The sequence below is a fragment of the Myripristis murdjan genome, chromosome 10 (genome assembly GCF_902150065.1).
Source record: "Myripristis murdjan chromosome 10, fMyrMur1.1, whole genome shotgun sequence".
In the NCBI taxonomy this organism is placed as follows: Eukaryota; Metazoa; Chordata; class Actinopteri; order Holocentriformes; family Holocentridae; genus Myripristis; species Myripristis murdjan.
Genome location: NC_043989.1, coordinates 19,233,486 through 19,250,640, shown reverse-complemented (window position 1 = coordinate 19,250,640; position 17,155 = coordinate 19,233,486). Strand labels below are relative to the sequence as shown.

The 17,155-nt window shown below is 41.3% G+C and overlaps 1 long non-coding RNA gene across 1 annotated transcript; it reads right to left on the bottom strand.

Annotated features, from left to right (window-relative positions):
• Nucleotides 1-1,419: 1,419 nt before the first annotated feature.
• Nucleotides 1,420-15,673, bottom strand: LOC115366794 (uncharacterized). The gene is made up of 3 exons (XR_003928864.1): nucleotides 15,599-15,673; nucleotides 4,324-4,326; nucleotides 1,420-1,432 (listed from the first exon to the last, which is right to left on the bottom strand). It is a non-coding gene; the product is annotated as an uncharacterized LOC115366794 (long non-coding RNA).
• Between the last annotated feature and the right edge of the window lie 1,482 nt (nucleotides 15,674-17,155).

The following is a 17,155-nucleotide window of genomic DNA, read 5'->3' as shown; positions in this document are numbered from 1 at the left end:
AGTTTGAGTTCCTACTTGTAAACTCTGCAGCATCCATGGAGGTACAAAATATAAGTGGTAGAACAATAGTAAAACTTGTTCTGTATGTAAATTGATGTCAAAATGTTGCCAGTGTCAAGAGTCAAGTGCTACTGTGCTGAATGAGCACAGTAGCACTCAGAATTAAGCATGCTTATGCCATTTTTGTGCATTAATTTTTAGGAAGACATAATTAATTCACAAAGTAAAAAAAAACAAACTTCCTAACCAAAAATTTGAGGCCCCAAGCCCTTGATAGCCTGGTGCCAAAGACAACTGCTGACCTTTGCCTTATGGTAAAGTCTGGTTACCTCTGGTTATATTCAGTGTCTTTGAATGGACAGAGGAGTGGCAAATCACTGTCTCTATTTCCACTGCCCTCTCACTGTCCTTTGGATCCAGGGATCAATGCACATTTATAGAAATAGAATGCACAGGGGAAAATTGAAGTTCTTATTAAAAGCAATGATTCTGGACTCTGGGACAGAGTTGCATAGAAATCCCTTATTTCTGCCTCAATATTTGGAAATGAATTCACTGCGACATAAACACACGCATTGGTCTGAATGTATCCTCAAGATAGATTCTGTGTTCCTGTAATATCTTCCTTGAGAGCCCCTGCCTCAGCCTATGTTCTGAGACACACACACACGCACACACACACACCCCTCTCTCCCTCTGTGTGGCCCCTCCTAACTACTACTGGTGGGTAACAACGTCATGCTCCTGCTGCCTGGCAACGCCTCTTCACTGGAGGACGAAAGTGCTTCATTGTTTTTCTGCCATTCACAGCAGCTGTCTCAAGGTCTCTGCCTCCAAGGGAGAAGAGGACACCTTTGTTTTTCTGTGTGCATCGGTGTTTGTGTGAACCTGTGTGTGTGCATGTGTGTGTGGGTGGGTGTGTATGAGACCGTTTTGTGTGTGTGTGTGTGTGTGTGTGTGTGTGTGGGTGTGTGTCTGCACAAGATGGGATCTATCTGTGAAACAACATGGTGGACCCTTGGGCACAGAAAGGAAGAAAAGTATCCAAGGTCTCCATTAAAGCACGTAATGATTCTCCAACTCGCTTTTGTCTGCTACATCTGAGTTTTATAAGAAACCGATTTTTTTAATAGAACATTTTTCATTTCCAATGCCAGTTTGCTGAAAGAGAGGAAAAGATATATAAAGAAAAGTGGAAAGAGAGAAAGAGAGCTGCACAGAGAGGGAGAGATGGCGACGCAGAGGGAGCAAGCTCGTCATTGTCACAGTTTAATTGTCCAATCACGTAGAGCTACCTCAGTCATGTCCTACTTATAGCTCTGACTTGGCTCCAGATCAATGAAATGTCACCTATTACCAGAAGCATGGTCTCCCATACTAACCCTGCAGACAGCATGTCAACAGCTCTACCAGCAGCCACATCTTCCTCTCTCTCTTTTTCCCCAAAAGTGCTGGTGGATTCAAAACAGTGTTCTCCTCGTCTCTGCTCTTTATGGTAAAGTGCCAACACTCAGGGTTTTTGCACAGCTGACCCTGCACTCTCACTGGCAATAATGACTGTCCTCTTCAGTGAGAGTGGCTACACACATGCACACTTGTATGCACATGCACATCGACAAACACACACACTCACAAGGAGCTGTACACACTGCAGTACACACGCACACACACAAACACAAAAAAACAAAGGTGTAATCACAAAGCAAAGACAAATGCACTTTTTTTTTTTTACTGGAAACCAATTGCACCAGTGGGACCTAAGCAGATAAAATAAAGTCTTGGCAAAAAAAAAAAGAGTAAAAGTGACACTCCATTCCAAACCTTTAATAATAACAGCACAGTCTGCTTTTGATTCTCAAGGCCTGCAGATTGTTGCAGGAGAGATGGCAAGAATGTGCCTTATCTTCTTTCAGCGTCCCGTTTGTGTTTGTTTCAGCTCATTTCAGAGAGAAACTGGTGTCTCTGATAATGGTGCCCAGTGTCACACACTTCACCTCCATTTAAAGGGGGATATTACTCATTCACAGGGGTAGGAGGAGGATCAGAAAACAGTAATGCATGCATTGCTTGTAGTTTATTATTATGTGTTATGCCTCTATGTTGTTATGCAGGCAATGAATCTAAAGGTAAGTGCAAAAAAAAATAGGTGAGATAAAATATTTAATAATGAAATTGGGTGCATTATCAGAGCATGGCAGCAAGAGCAAAGGGAATTGTGATCTCATTGTGAAAAAATCACAGGGAAAATGAATATGTGTCATGCCTTGTTTTGTGCTCCTACTTGCACCATACAGTGGTTTATTGTGCACTGTGCTGCACATGCTAAGGATGCAAACTGTTACTGCTCAGCACACTGTACTTGCACAAACATCTTCATAACACTTCTTGGCAACACCTCTGTATAATAATCATCACTAATAAATGGTCAATTGATAGTTAATTAAACAATAGTTAATAGGGCTGGGCATTATTGGACAATATTGGGCTGCATTACAGTAAAGGGATGCAGCTTCAAACTGTGTCAGTTCTAATATTTGTCTCTAGTTGCTTGGTCATTATGTATGCAAATTACTAATGGCTGTTTATCAAAAATCTTGCATGTAAATATCTTTTGTGAAAGTACCAGTAGACATCCGTACAATATCATCACAGTATCAATATCAAGGTATTGGTCAAAAATATTGTGATATTTGATTCTGTCCATATCGCCCAGCCCTAGTTAATGGTCATTTTACTGTTAACAAACAATTAAATGATAATTCATATTTATTTATGTTTACAAAGTATTAGTAATGATATAATTTATGTTATTTTATCATCAGGTAGTGCAATGAAAAAGTTCATTATTTTGCTCTGAAATGTAGCGTAGAAAAAATCTTAAGTGGCACAGAACAGAAATACTCAAGTCAAGTGGCAGCATGTTAAAAACTGGACTGAAGTACAGTGCTTGACTAAATGTTCTTAGTTACTTTCCGCCTGTGCGTGTGTGTGTGTGTGTGTGTGTGTGTGAGCTGACTTGTGCTACATTTGTATTACACTGAGCTTGTCAATGGTGTGTGTTACGGCGTGAGCACAGGAGCAGAACCAAATGTCATGTCTCTACCTGTGTTATTTTGTGTGTATGTGTAGCATTACTAACAAGTAGCAAACATTATTAATTGTTATTTCATTAGTTGTTAACACAAAATATTACCGAAATTTAATAAACTATGAATTTACCATGAATTAATGATGGTAATTACAAAGTGTTTCCAACATCCTCAGTTTACTATTTACACTGGAAATAATTAATTAGGAAAAAAAATTGTGCTGACATTCGCTCTTGAATAATGGCAGGAATTTTAACAAACAATCAAAACAAAGGCAACAATCTGTCACTACAATGAAAAGCAGACGCTCCATCTGCATAGAAACATCACCGCAGGACCTGCAAACTGTCATGCAACAGTGTGTGATGATTAAAGGTCATTGTTTTCACTCCTATAATTCAAGTTAATTGACTGGGAATTTCTGGTAGAATTTGTTGGAAGAGAACTAATTATAACATGGGGGGAAAAAAACATGAAAGTTTTACCTCAAATAGTGCCTGATGAGACTATTTTCTCCAAAATCTGATAATGTTCCCTCAAATCAAAGCCAAGTGGTGGCTATTTACTTAATTTGACTGAAATCTTTTGGGGGAACTAAAGCATTTTATATAGGCTTATTAATTCTACAATATATGGGCGGGCTTAAAGAGCGGTTTTAATAAATTGCAGCTTTAATGGGCCCAGATAATTAAGGGTTTAAACAACTGATTGATGATATGTTTTGCTGCCTTTGATATCTGGAGAGAGAGGCATTTTTAAGAAAAAAACTGTAGAAGAACAGGATTTTTAACACTCTGTTCTTGCACCAAGGGATAAAGATCAAAGCAAAATGAAAACACTGGCAGACAGTCAGAGTGTACCATTAAAACCCCCAGCAAGGTTCAACTTCTTACGATGCCCTAAACATTTATTTAGAACTCTTTTATAAGCCTGAATTTATACCCAGGCTAAAGGAAGCAATTACGCAGAGTGAACATGAACCCTAAAGTCCTGATTTAGATGAGATCTGACCACAGTGGGATATCTCAAATTTGCATCAAGCTCTACAACCATAAGCTGACTGTTTAATATAAGGAACGCACCGGGCATGTGTTTTTAGTGGTAAGTGATTGCTTGATGAGAACTGGCCGCCCACCCATTCCTACTGGAAATATTTGGTACTATAGTTAAAGCAAGCACCCCACGCACTTACACACACACACACACACACACACACACACACGTTCACACACACGTCCTCACCTCCTCCTCCGTCTCTGACTCATTTTCTCTCTTTCTGTGTCTCTGTAAAATGCCAGGAAGGATGGCATCACCTTACACAGATAAAAGGTGGACCAAGATGTGTTTTGTGTGTGTTCACACTGCATATTTGGAGTGTTTCAACCCAACACTGGAGCATCAACTCCTTTTGTTCAGCCAGTCGCCCCTGCCCCTCCCCACACACACATACGCACAGACACACACACACGCACACACACACACACACACACACACACACACACACACACACACACACACACACACACACAAAACAGCACTGAGAACACTGGAAGTCACCATTTCAGACTTCTTCCAAGTAAGCTGTGGTGTATTTACTCAGGACTGGGATTGAGAAGGTAATCTGAACTAACCAAAACAAACAGCAAAGTAGGTATGATCAAACTCTTTTGAAATCTTCAAAAAGTTCCCCGTATTTATTAGATTAGCCCAACTCGAAACTTTTAACACCTTTGAAGACAAAAAAAGCACTTTAACCAGTTTTGAAAAAAGCCCTCTAAATATTCTAGTCTTTTAGTGCGCCAGACACTGCACCAGAAAACAAAAAACCCAAATGCAGCGAAGAGATAGATAATGCCTTCATCCCGTAATGAAACAGTAAGAGCCATGTGCTGATTTATGGTAGTAGTTAGGAGCAACAGCAAGTTTTAGGCTGCCATCAGAAAGCAACGTCTGGAATAATGATATACGCTGCTGTCTTCAAGTATACGTTCAGCAACATCTGAATCAGATAAAAAGGAGTCTAAAATTTCTCAAATGAAGACAGTCGGGGTATGGATCATGGTTTTGCTTTGGGCTTTACAGCAACCTCATCAGGACAGCTTATCAAACAGTTTGTGCGTCTGTGTGGGTCTGCGTAAATATAGATAAAATGAACAGATATCAAAAGTCACTGCACGCTTCCTCTGTACATAAGGATGTAGACACGTTTTCATAATTCATTCAGAATTTAACATTCATCACTGTTTGAGCCTAGAAAACAAACTGCATCTAGTTAAACAGGTACAAGCAAGTGAAAAAGGAAAAAAAAAACAGCAAAATCCACTAATGATTTTATGTCTGATGATTGCATTGTGAGGTTAATGATGTGATGTAATGGCTCCGTGTGCTCTAAAATATTTATGTGAATGTGAAACTTTTCCAGTCAGTCCATATATAACAGCCTTCCCTCTCTGTGCCATACTGACCATTTTAGGTTTGGGAGAAGGGCTGTGGGCATATAACTGAATAGTGGATCTTGACAGAGTGTCATACCAGCCGGCAGAGATGTTTCACAAATGCAGAATCCCAGTGGTCCATCAGTGGTGTGCCACAAATTTGACAGTCGTGCACAGTATCAGATCAGCCGGCGGAGAACATCTTGAAGGTGTCTAAGACAAATAGAAAGTGACATCATGCTGACACACCAGTCGCCAAGTTGTCCACAAAGTCACGGAGTGCGGTCACATTTCGTTCTCTAAGCTGATCTGATGTTGGGAAAACATGCCAGTGCCAACATGCCTGCAGAGCTGAGTATCTATGTACAAATATAAACAAAAAGGGAACTGTATACATGTTGTTTGGTTTCTTAGACCACCAGTGCAGGAGAAGCCACATTATGATGCTCCTCCCATACAATAATTTATTTAGAGAACATCTGTGATTTTAGAAATTTGGATTTGGTTCCCTCGAAGGGGCTCTGTGTTTATTAAGCTGATCATTAGATTTCTGAAGTCGACCCTTTGGAAGTTGGAAAATACAGCAGGGTTGAATGTGTGTGTGTGTGTGTGTGTGTGTGTGTGTGTGTGTGTGTATGTGTGAGTACTTGGTGCGTGCTTTGTACTCTGTCTTCCAGGAAATGCTTTGGGCTGAGGGCAAAGAGATGACAGATGCTGAGAGTGCGGGTGTGAAGCGAAGGGAGAGTGTATCTCAGTGTCTCCACTGTGGAACTAAAACAAGGGTTTGCATGTCATAGTTTTTTAATTATTTTTTTTCTCCTACTGTCGCTGAGTTACTCTCCAAGCGTGAGGCTTGGTCTTTGTCTTGGAGCTGTCTCAAAAAATTTGCCACGAACAAAAACGCCTGACAAAGGTGTACGTCTCCTGTGCGTGTATACTCAGATTGTACTAATGCAGAAGTGTAATGCAGTTTGACTTCCACCTGTCCCGCTGGCTGGTTCACTCCACAGCACACACACAGCTTTAAGGAAGCTGAACTGAACCAGTGAGCCAGCTCTGACTTTGGAGAGCTGGCATTAGCTGACAAAGTTGTGCTGCATGCCTTCACTGTCCTGTGAGCTTTGTCAGCCGCACCAGCCTGTCCTTCTGCCCTCCGCCTGAGTTGTAAAGCATTCAGTGGATCATTATAATGCTCACACTCCTAGGTGCATAGCGCATCACTAGTCTGTGCAGTTCTGACCTGAGCAGCCTCCGATTTCCCCTTTCCATCATCTTTCCATTTCTCCTTTCAGCCATCAATCCATCCTCTCACCCTTCATGGCCAATAATACGGCTAATTCCTCTGGAGCCTCGTTCATCTGTGGGTCCCATAGATTCAGGAGGTACTTAATGAAATGATGCGGGATGTCAGTCTTGATGGTCAAATGCATAACGCATTGCCAGACTGTACCGATCCCCTGGTGATGTGTGAGGCTCAGTGTGTTTCTGACTCAGTCAACACTTGCACGTGCATCTCCATTGGCTACACTGGCCCTGTTTACATCTGCCTCAAATTCATTCTCTGGCTATCGGATCTGTTTGTTCCCTGCCCTTCCCTGCCTGCAACTTTTGCATATAAACACAGATGGCTTCAATCCGCATCTGCATTCAGAATGAGGCTCAACACAGGGAGCGTCGCTGTTTGGGTTTTTAGTCACAGTTTGTCTTATTGATTAATCGCCTCTTTCTCTGCACGTCTGAGTCTATATGTGTTATAGTGGGTCTGCCTCTCTCTCTTTCTCTCATCTTCTCCCTTTTTATCCCTTAACTTTAGCTGAAACAAAACCTGGCCTATTTCATGTTTAAATTTGCTTTAGTTTACTTCAATCTCACCATGGGCATTCTGTTCCAAGTTTGCTCTATTTCCTTCATAGTTTGCGTCATTGAAGGAAACCTCTCAGATCCACTCTGTTTAACTGACATGTGACTGTGCAGGCTGTGGCCTCACATGCAGAAATTTCTACTGTACCACAAAACAGGTGGAGAAACTCATGATGGATAACTGTCGGTATGCCGAAGGTGTCTTCTTCTGTAAATCAATAAACTATTTTCTGCTAAGAGCTAAATAGACCATATATTTGCACATCCATAATGTTTTTCTCATGAAAACCTCACATTTTGCATGTGGTTTATGGCATTTTCTTGCTGACTCTGAGAGACTGAGGGCAAGTGGAGTCATTTGTCATGAAGTGCACAATTAAAATACGTCTTTTAGGAGAAATGCATAACATTTGGAAAGAAAATTAGTTAGTATTAGTGTTAATTAGTATTAATTTAGTAGTAATTGGTAATTAGGATTAAAAAGTCATTAGAGTGAGAGGGAGAGAGCGGGAGGAGGAGGGAAAGAGAGAGCAATTCAAGTTGTTTACCGCTGCCCACTCAGTGACTGGGAAGGGAGACCATCAATTTTCTGCATCCAATCAAGCAGGACTTCACCTCCGTCAGCACACTTTAATTTACCCATGTGCCTCTGAACACTGATCACCGAACCTGCCGCAAACACACTTAAACAGCTACATGCCAAGGAAAATCCAAAAATATAAAACAGACACATGTACACACTCACAGGCACAAAATGCAGGCACCCGCAGATCAACACAAACACATGAATGCACACAGTTCCCCACTCAGCCCCACAAGTGTGCTGTCATTGAAGCTCCACAATGTTGCAAATGGAAAACACTTAACAGCGTCGATATTCCGCAAAGCTTCCTCATTGACATTAACAACAGATCCACTTTTAGGGAATTTATCCAGGCGCATGAAACACCAAGAGTCAGCATGTTTGCATAATGAATTACTCTGCATTTCAAATTCCATTTGAAAAGTAAACATTTCATTTAGACAAGCCAGCCTGAAGGTATTGATCATAAAATATTACAGGCGATGCATGCATAAGATTTCCGTGTCCTGATTTCAAGGTCTTTTTAATGATCTGTAGTACAGTGTTGTAAAACATGACCGAAGCAGTCAGTTTTGTTCTCACTTACGAAGCCACGAAAAGAAAATAATGAGAGTGAAAATAATGAGAACATGAGAATAGTGTTTATAACATTTTGCACTCTTGGGAGTTTCGCCAGTCAAAGCTGCACGCCTGGACACTGCCTCGGCTCTATGACACCCATCAAAGGAGTGAGGTGTGAATTAAGCCTCTGTGAAGCCGTATAATGTAATTAGTCTTTCTGAAGTGAAGTGTCTCCCTTGTCTCCCCTGCGGGGCATCTATCAAGACACTGAGAGGATCTTTTCGCCCGCCAGCCTACTCGGTTAAATATTGATGCCCACAGAACTGTCTCGGATGGTTGTTTTGCCTGATTGTAATGTTGCCAGAGTCAGGTTGCACCATTGTGGCTGGAGCTCTGTAAACAGGCTATCCCTGGTGTGCCAGCTAACCTATGTTGCGGAGTCAGTCAGCCTAATCAGACACTGTAGGCTTTTTGTTCTCTGTCACACAGCCTTCACAATGAGCCAAGAGCTGATGGGGGCTGCTGGTTGATTGCAGAGGCGGTAACGCGCCTGCCAGTCACAAAATGCGTGGGTGATGTGAGAGGCAAGCCGTCTTATTTCCTGCATTAGATGTCATCAGTCAGTTTTTAACCTGTGTTGAGAAAAGAGATGTTCATGTTGTCCGGCGCTGTGCGGTTCCCTGGGTGCTAGAATAAGGTCCGAACCCACTACTTCCTGTGATTGATGGTGCCATTGGTTCAAGGAAAGCAATTGTCCCAAAAGTGCTGCCCATCTGGCAAACTGCCCAAGGAATTGCCTGCATTCAGTCAGGATGTCATTCTCTGGAGCATCAGAAGTGGAGGCCACATTTTATGTGCCACAATGGGTGCCATTTATAAAATCACATTTCCCAGTTTGATGTTTCCAGCGAGAATTTTTATTTATTTATTTTGTTGTTGTGGGGACTTTTTCCTGAAGTGGCTCTTACCTTAAGTTTCATTTGATGGCAGATCTTTTTTACTCCATCATCCCTGCCCAGGCAAATTGAAAGAAACAGATTGTGTAACTGTGCGGTGAACTTCTGTGGTCAACCCCCTCCCCCTCACTCAATAACACTCGAGATTTACCAGTGGTCAATGATTTCCTGTAGGCGCATTGTGAACAAACCCTCAGTTTTCCCCCCAGTCTGGCCTTTTGTTCTGTGAATCTGAAGGGGAGTGAATAAAGCTAGTTCACTTTGAATGATGAGGTCATTAGCAGAGATAATAGGGCTTTGCTGTAACGATCTTAAAACTGGGATAACACATCACATTTTAAAAAGCTGATCTGCACAACCATAAGTCACGGGCCTCATTTTCCTAGTCAGATCTCTCCCATCACCGCTGTAATTTTCATACAGAGACTAAATTTAACACTCCCACCGCAACACCCGTCTGAACTCCCCAGTCTATGACAGGGTGAATAATCTCTGCTCCCTGACGAAACATCTGACACTCAAATTATTTCTGCATAGAGATAATGGCTGGGTTGGCCATGCATACTGAAGGCTGTAATGTGTCACAAAATGGAAATGGGGTTTTAGTCTTGCTGTGTGTCTGTATGTGTGTGTGGTATGGAGAAAAGGTGAGCAGTCGAATACTTCAGTGACCCTTTTCTCTGTGTGCTTGTGTTGTGCGAATGAGAAAGGTGTGATGGCAGAGATCATCATGAAACAAGGCAGATGTGAAGCGGCCCGTTAAAGGTACAAGGTTGCCTTCTGAGGGAGCCATGACTTCACTGAATAAATGAACAGCAAGATAGCTGGGGTGTATACTGACATGTAGTTGTGTGTCCAGACAGACTACAATATGCTTACCATACTGCGGGTGCGCACACACACACACACACACACACACACGCATAGAAACTACACTGAACCTTAACCGTGCAGCTCTGTGCTTGAAATTTCCACTGGGGATGTGCCCCTCCCAGTTTTGAAAATTGTTATTTTGCTCCCCCTTCCACAACACACACTTTTTTCCTGAAGTGTTGGCATTGTTCTGCCGCATGCATGACTGCTTCACTGTAACACTGTAATAAGGTTTCATTCCAGTCCTCAGGGACCGCCACAAATTCCACATATTTGTTAAATTCTTGAGCAGGCACACCTTAATTAGTAAACTAATCAGCAAGGCGCTGACTAATGAATGTGCTAGCCCCGGAATTGAACAGGCACATGGAATGGGGGTCTCAAGGGACTGGATTGCAAACTCTGGTAATAGGATAAAGCCTTTTAAACATTACTGCAGTGAAGATAAGCTTTGTTTCTCTCCCACCATTTCAGGGTTAGAATAATGACAACTGTGATTGATCTTGTAAGCTGAGATGTAAGTATCAAAATGCAGCTGAATAGTGACGTCTATTCACACTAAAGTACATTTTAGCTACAGCTAGTTGGTGTGCACTGAGTCATTTGGGGTTGTGTAAAAATGTAGAAAATTAGTTTTAAATGGGTAAAACATTTCTGGCGGAGGATCACCAGACCTCCTACCTCGTAACATTTTGCCCTTGGCTTTACAGAATATCCAATTCGCGTTGGTCACTCACAAGATTTTGCAGTCTGATATTTTGAATAATGGCTGTAATGAGTATCTCAGTAATGTCATTATGAATAACTAAATATTGCTATGGATGTCACTTCAAGCATATTCGATTTATCACTGTGCACAGAAGGTCCAGTCCATTTACTACCATTAATCAAACTGGCTAACAACGACACCTGCTGGGGCTATTACAGCTTGGATATCACTTTTAATTTATTAGGGGAACATGAGAAGTTTGATTCATGGTTAGAGGATGAACTATCACCAGACAAAAAGCAAAAACCAAAAGAAAATAATGAGGATAGTGGGGACGAAAGCAAGCTATAACATATAGTAGGCTAGTTTGAGTGTTAGCGTGTCCAGACATGCAGGTCTAATGTCACTAGTTATTGACTAAACTACTTGTTGCAGTGGAATTTGAAAGGGTTAGGGTTAGCCCTAACCCTAATACAGTCATTTCAATATTTATATTTTGTGTCCTATTATTGTGTAATTTCATAGGTAGCCATGCACTAAGTTTGGTAAAAAGCCAACTGATCTTTATTGCAAAATAAACCTCCTTAGGACGTTATAAAAACCCCTTTGCTTTACATTCTGATCACATTTTATTTTGCAATAATGAGCAGCTGCATGTTATCATTTATTTAACCCTCTCCTCTCACCTTAACATTTGCCCTAACATGAACATAACTCTAACTTTAAATCTAAACCTCTTCTCTTTGAGCAGCATAGTCAACAAGTCAGTAGAAATCCATTAATTTTATGCAAAACATAAAGACCAGGGGAGGTTGCCTTTTGAATGTGTGGGCAGTCAATAAGTTTGTTAGGCAAGAAATATCGGCCATGGCTTATCATCATCTGTTAACAGCAAATCAGATTTCCATACTGCCTTGTTTCCCTACTAATGTGGGTTCATTTCAGTGCAATGTATCTGTTGTGCCTGGCATGTGTTAAATGGGTGAGAAGTTGATTGCAGACCACAGAAATACATATTTCAAAAATGATTGTTGGATAATGATTGCATCCATTGTTTGGGTCAGTGTGACACTCTGAAATATGGTAATTCTTTTTTTTGTCTGTTTATTCTTGATTAATGCTGCTTAAATAGTATTTAAGCAGTATAATATTTGCAAGACATAGAGGTTATGGTAACTCATCAAAACAATGTAACATTGTGAAAGGCACCATCCAAACAATAAAAAAAGACACAATTTGATGCTTCAAAACTTTAATGCCATAATACGGTGACCAGACGTCCCGGTTTGTCTGGAACAGATAGCTGGGTATCCTGAGTCCCGACAAATATCTGTGAAACATCTGTAAAATGTCTGGTCCTGGTTTTCAACATTCACTATGAAATTGTTCTGTTTTTACGCTATTCACACCTGAAAATGAAACCTGAAATGAAACGAACATACACATATGATATATAAATGATCAGTGTTTAAGGTATATAAAGGTATATGAAAGGTATATGAAAACCTGCATATGTTCTATATCACACCAATGTAGTGCTTGTGTTTTGTGTTTGCCAGTGTTATTATAGGGTTTTCAGATAAACTAGGCTTTTGGTGGATTTTGTGAGAGAAAAACAATTTTTTCGTCTGCTGAGGCGCTGTCCATGGTGCTGAAAGGCGCTGGTGACTGATGAAATAAGTTTCCCACAACGATGAAAATGCCTGTGGTGCACATACAAGCGCCTACATGTGCATGTATATAAATGTGTGGTACAGGGTCCTGGTTTGGGGGTGTGAAAATATGGTCACCCTGTGTTACAGGCCACTCTATGGATGCAATCAAGCATCTTGCACCTGCTGCACTCAGTCAGGATAGAGCAAGCTGTGAATGTGGAGCCACAGAAGTGATGAACTTTGGTCACCTTTTGAAAACACATTTGGTCCTCCCAAGTATATCAATACATGAACAAACACACAACTCTGTCCTGCTGTCTCCCTTGTTCTCCCTTTCCCATATTCCCCTCTTGGAAAAGCTTGCTGACACCAAGCGCTGTTGTTCTGAAGTGTAAATGGAGGGAATGCTATTTTTATGCTCAGTACAGTCCCGTCCTACTGTAGATGAGACTTCTGGCTGCCAATTACCGCACAGCTCCAGGAGGTCAAGCATGCTGGACAGGATCTTCCAACTCAGCCGAGCTCTGCGCCGATGACCCCAGGAGACCTCAGCAGACGTGGCTGAACCTGTTAAACCCAGGGAAAGATGGCGTGAATCACTGGACTATGAAGGTGTTTCTTGTAGCAGTGTGATTACAGTCCACACATCTCTGGACATATTAAGTTTGTCCACATATTATATAATGATCCAAGGGCCTATTTTCAGACTGTTTACCATTTTGTGATTTATGATAAATAATGCATTAGCTTTACAGTATTCAAGCATAGCCATGTATCGCATCTCCTCTGAGGCTGTGCCTGAGAGACTGACCTTGAGCTTGTGATATATGGAGATTTCCATTTTCATTTTACATTTTAATTTAGTCTATGCTCCGAGCATGACGCAGTGAGTGCAACAGTACACTATGCCTCTGTTCAGGAAATGCTGTGGCAGTTTGACAGTTTATTGAACCTACCGATCCAGAACCAGAACCTTAAAATCTGAAGAAAATTCACAGAGTTTTATTGTACCGAATATTGATGAGTATGATAATAATGCTGAATAAAATAAGACAAGAATATTTAGACAGATAGATAAGAATAAAATAAGATAAAATCAGAATTTACAGTAAAATAGTAAAATATCTGCTTATGAATACATGTGCAGAGTCTGGGGTGGTGACAGTTTAACCCTCCTATTATGTTTGGGGTCAATTTGACCCCATTCAGTTTTTAACAACTCTAAATACATACTTAACATCATTTTTTTTGCCTCATATTTTATGACTTTTCCTAATTTAGTGGATACTACCGGGTAAACATGAAATTCACATGATGATATGTTTTCAGTGTCCTGTACGCATTTTGTACGCATCGGTGGTGTTTGGGGTCAATTTGACCCCAGGCTGTTTTAGCTGTATAAAACACGTTTTACACAATTTTTTTTGGTTGTTTTGGGTGAAAATGAGGTCACTGTAATATGCAATTTGATAATCTTCAAAAAACTTCCCCTGCTTTAGGGCCTTAACCTAACATAACCATACCTGAGGTAGTACGGGAACCACTGACATGGGTGGATATGGGGGGAAATATTGGGGAGGGGAAAACATAATACCTACGAGATCTTCGATATTTCCCGTGCTGTGAGGGTGAGGAAATATGGTTCCCACAAGAACATTGATAGTTCCCACTACATGGGGGAGGAGCAAACATATAGAAGCTTGCACAGCAGCCTTCTAGATCATTTCTGTTGTTGCTCTGTGTACTCTCACTTTATGCTCTCTCTCTGTTGAATATGAACGCAAAGCAAAGGTTTTCTGCCAGTGAGGTTTTGTCACAGCTCTTTGACAGTGAAAGTGACACAGAGGAGAATGTGTCTGAGACAGAGGATCATGTTGAGGAGGACCCTGATTATGAGGCATCCTCCTCTGATGAGAATGAAACCCTCAGTATTGACCCTCCTGTTGTCTCTCAACCACCAGCAGACACGTTACCTTCCAAAAATGGAGAGGTATCATGGTCCCTCTCCCCACATGAACAACAGGGTAGACTTAGTGCTGTCATCAAAATGGTTCCAGGCCCCAGCAGATACACTGTCAGCCATGTCCGAGACGTAAAATCAGCATTTGAGCTCTTTGTAACACCATCAGTCGGAAAGAATATACTTGTGATGACAAACTCAGAGGGGAGGTGTGTATGGAGACACTTGGAAAGACTTGGATGTGACCCATTTGCAGGTCTACATTGGGTTACTCACTCAGAAGTTGTGTTTCTTTTTCCTGGGGTCAAATTGACCCCGAACATAAGACATGTTACTATCCTTGATAATAGAAATTGATTTTCTTTCCAAATGTTATAAATAACAAAAATCTGTTCTTAGAAATAATATATAGCCATTAAAACACCAAAAAGATATTTCTTTCCAATTTTAGGTCAATCAGTGAGATTTTATGGTGATTTGCATATTTTTCCATAGTCGCGTAATAGGAATACTGGATGTATAAGTGGGGGTCGGGGGGGGGGTTATGTTTTATTTAAAGGACTATTTAGGTAGTCAACAAAGAAACATAAAGTACCTGACACATAAACTTTGGTAACAATTTTAATTATAATAATTTTGTTGAGGTTTAAACTGCTGGGGTCAAATTGACCCCAAACATAAGGGATGTTAGTAAAATTTGAACATAACAGGAGGGTTAACTGTGAGAGGTGTGTGGCTGTGAGTCTCAGTCAGTGGAGGTAGGAGGTACTGGGTGCGGTGCGGAGTCTGACGGCTGATGCCACAAAAGAGCCCCCCAGGCGTTTTGAGGCATGAGGGTGGATGGTTTTGTTGCTGAATGTGGTCCTGAGCTGCCTCAGCTCGGCATAAAGAGGATGAGAGAGGTTGTTCATGATGACACTGCCTCCACACTGTCCAGTTCCATCCCCACCACAGGGCTGGCCTTCCTCACCAGCTTGCCCAGTTTGTTGGTACCACAAATTCCAGTTTGTTGTTGACTTGCACCCCTAGGAAGTTGTACATGACCTCCACTACTTCCATCACAATATACAATGTGTTTGGTCAGAGGTTACATGATCAGTGAACAAGCCAATAATGTTATAGTGTGAACACTTCAAGAAAATGTAGAAACTATGAATTATGAGCCAAGCAACTGACTAAAGTCTCAAGGTTAGCCAGTGAAAAGGCTCATCCTGTTCTCAGGCACAGAAAAGAAAATGCACTGTATTTTTTGCAACTATTAAGCGTGCACCCACTCCAAATCCATATCCCTATTTGACCTATTCCTAAACTTAGAAGCCACATAAACCCAGTTATCATAAAGCAAACGTTATTGCAGATGGAGTTAGACCAAAAGAGCAAAAGAACAGACAATAACAGATGATAAACAATGCACATAGAAACAAAATAACTAAATAGGGGACATAAGTCAAACAACAATAAACTGGGCAAAGTAAATGTCTTTTGCCCAAAAGCATGCTGGGAAAGTCACTCAGACATTGGCCACTGAAAGAGACAGAAGTCCACCACATGTTTTCACAGCTAGATTTCTTTTGATTTGCAGAAAGCAAATCCTAATTCCATATAGTTGTATTTGTCATTTTATATTTTTTTGTGGTTAATAGGTTCATGACTACACACTGGTGACACACAGAGAAAACGTAGGGCAAGTATGTCAGTGATCATGCAGATATTTGGTAAAAAAAAAAAATCCTATCAAAGGAGAACAGCTTCACTTCCACACTTCAATATCTTGATCGCCAGCCAGTATTACTGTGACCCTAGAGTGATCATGTCAGAGACAAGGGCAGGGGAAGGAAAAGAGATATGAGCCAAGGAGGCAGCTAGAAGGTACATTTCTACTTTATTATGGGAGGATTTTACAGCATGTACAGGAGGTAGGTATGGGAGATAAGATATTGCTCACTATGTGAGTGGGTTAAATGAAATGACTTTTCAGACTGCAACAGAAGATGGGGAGTGACTCTGCTTTCTGGCAAGAGTGAGAAGGTCAATTCACCATTGGGGAGCCAGGAGTGATGACCAGGCAGGGTAAGGAAGGTAAGAGCCAGTTGGCTGGTGACAGAATACAGACTACAGGCTGATGGAAATGACCAAACCATGGTCTTGAGGTATGGAGATCCAGCTCCAGGTGCTGATGCTTAGTCCACCTCTGGTGAGTTTACTTCTCTAGGCTGCTTCATTTTTGCAAGTGAGAACAGTGGCATTCTTGTTTGGGTGTGCACTAAATAACGGCACTATAATGCCTTATAATGCAAGACTGCGCTCGTCTTAATAAATGACTTTGGAAACCTTAGTCATCCAGGTCATGGTTATCCACATGAGGGAAACCGCACATGTTTGTACATTCTCTAAGTTGTTTCATTTCTCATCCAAGAACCAGAGCCGGAGAAGCTTATTGGATGAGAAGTGAAAGATCTAGTTGCCCTCAATTC